The sequence below is a fragment of the Chinchilla lanigera genome, unplaced genomic scaffold, assembly GCF_000276665.1.
Source record: "Chinchilla lanigera isolate Chin_1 unplaced genomic scaffold, ChiLan1.0 scaffold00058, whole genome shotgun sequence".
Taxonomy (NCBI): Eukaryota; Metazoa; Chordata; class Mammalia; order Rodentia; family Chinchillidae; genus Chinchilla; species Chinchilla lanigera.
Window position 1 is genome coordinate 9121065 of NW_004955459.1, and position 2705 is coordinate 9123769.

A 2705-nucleotide genomic window follows, 5' to 3' on the forward strand; every position below is an offset into this window, starting at 1 on the left:
GTTCGGTTCCCGGTACCGGAGAAAAAAAAAAAAAAAAAAAAAAAGATGGCCAGAAACTTGAGCACCAAGAACAGCAAGAGGAGGTTTGGAGTGGAAGTGTACTGGGGTGGCAGAGGAAACCTTCGTTGGCACTGGATACCAGGTCCTCTGCTCATGTCTGGTACTTGGTGTATGCCCTTGGGCAAGTCCAAGTTCATTCAGTCGGCATCTTTCGGTGTGCCAGATATTGTGCTAAGTGGCATGGTAGCGCTGTAATACCCACAAGAGCCTGCCTCTCATGGAGCCTGCCTCATTCACAACACAAACGTACTAACAAACTAGATAAACACAAAAGACAAGGAGCTCTGAAAATCCACGGTTGGAAAGCTGAGCATAGGGTCAGGGCAATCTTTCCTGGAACAGTAAAGAAGGAATGAGGAAAGGTGGATGAGGAGAAGGAAGAGGAGGAAGTGTTTGTTCTGGCTCTTCCTTCTCTCTTTCCATAGGTGGGTTTGAATGATAAGACAATCCAGTCCCAAGTAGGAGCCACTTTTCCATTATTTCAGTGATCTAGTGATAGTCACACTGCTTAATGACAGGGGAACATTTTGAGAAATTCAATTGGCTTTAGGCAATTGCATCATTGTATGACCACCATAGAGTATACTTAAACCTAGGTGTTCCAGATTAATTGCTTGACGTGACTTCTCGGTACAGTCAAGAGATGCAACCAACATGAGATGTATGTGTCTGCTACTGGAATAAGACAGCATATTTTACAGTAAATGTTTTTGTAAGTAGAAGGAATACTACAACCTAGACCAGTAGTGGCAAATCTATGGCACATATGCCACAACCAGCTGCTATCATTGAAAGCTCTAAAATGTTTGCCATGATTGTTCTAGACTAACGATAAAAGCATAGTACAGTAAATACATAAACCAGTAACAGTCATTTATTATCACAAGTCATGTATTATATGTAATACTGTGTGCTACACTTTTATATGACTGGCAATAGGATAGGCTTGTTTTCAACAAAAGCACCACACGCATGGGAATAATGCCTTGTGATGAGACATTTCCATAGCTACATACAACATCATTAGGAATAGGAATTTTTCTGCTCTATTGCAATTTTATAGGACCACCATCAGTCTCTTGTTGACAAAAATATTATGCAGTGCATAGCTGTGCTAGGAAACTAATCAGCCCCAAACTCAATGGGATAAAACAACCATTTATTATGCTCATGGATTCTGAGGGTTGGGAAGACCCAAGGCAAGATATAACAGGGACAGTTTATCTCTGCTTCCCTGTACCCAGGCCTCCACCATTGGCTGGATTCAAAGCAGAGGAGTATGGCACAGGAGAAGCACTCCATGGTATGGCAGACAGAAAGCAGCAGCAGCAAACCTGCCTTTCCCTTTTATCCCATCCAGGCTACTAGCATTTTGGGTGGTGCCACCAGCAGCCAGGTTGGGGCTTCTGTTTTCAGTAAATCCATTTAGCCACATCCAGAACTGTGCTAATTCTACTTAGTGTATTAATTTAGAATTACACATCCTTAATCCCAATATCACACCCTTAATCCACATTCACACACTTTAGATCCAGCCACCACTGAAAAACCCCACCTATGACTGCCTGAGGCTTTGGGTGGACAACTAGCACTAATGCCTTTCCCTTTTTTTCCAACTTTATATTTTTATTAGTATATTTTTGTCATACAATTGATCACGTTCATCACAGGGAATTTGCACCTGTGCATTAAATATCTTGATTCTTCTTGTTTGCCCCCATTTCCCTCCCCTCCCTTCAACCCTTCTTCCCTTCCCCATTTACAAAAGCTTCGTTGCCATTTTTTCCCTTTTCTGTTTTTTCCCTTCCTTCTCTTTCCCCTCCCTCCTTCCTGTTCCCCTTCCCATTTGAACATATTCTTCTTACTTCCCAATATGTATCATCCATTATGGTGGTTTAAGCCTTGGGTTTCTCACACAAAAGGAACAATGCAATATTTAAACTTGTGTCTGATTTATCTCACTTAAGATTATGGTCCCGAGAAGCATCCATTTTCCTACAAATAACTCAAGTACATCTTTCTTTATGGCAGAGTAGCACTCCATTGTATATAAATACTACCTTTTCTTTATCCACTCATCTGTTGATAGGCATATGGGCTGTTTCAAAGACTTAGCTATTATAAATTGTGCTTCTATAAACATGCATATAGCACTGTGATATGATGCTTTAACTCTCTCAGGAAGATACTTAAGTGCAGGAAGAGCTGGGTCAAATGTAACCTCTAGTTTTAGGGTTTTGAGGAATCTCCATACTGATCTCCATAGTGGTTGTACCAGTTTACACTCCTACCAGAAATGGAGAAGGGTTCGTTTATCCACACAGCCCTACCAACATTTGTTATTGGTTGATTTCTTGATGATAGCCATTCTTTCTGGAGTGAAATGGAATCTCAGTGTTGTTTTAATTGGCGTTTTTTGATTGACCAGTGATATTGAGCATTTTTAAATATATTTATTTGCTGTTTGTATTCCTTCATCTGAGAAATGTCTATGAATTTTGGAGCCCCATTTTTGGATTGGGTCTTTAAATTTAGGGAGTCTGGTTTTTTTGTTTGTTTGTTTTTTTAGTTATTTACATATTCTTGATGTGAGTCCTTTTTCTGAGGAGTGACTGGAAAAAATTTTTCCCAGCCTGGGCAAGGTG

At 40.4% G+C, this 2705-nt stretch overlaps 1 protein-coding gene across 1 annotated transcript in view; it reads right to left on the reverse strand.

Annotated features, from left to right (window-relative positions):
- Positions 1 to 2705, reverse strand: part of Gli2 (GLI family zinc finger 2) — a gene marked incomplete in the record, with an annotated part of 231756 nt that overhangs the window by 228148 nt on the left and 903 nt on the right.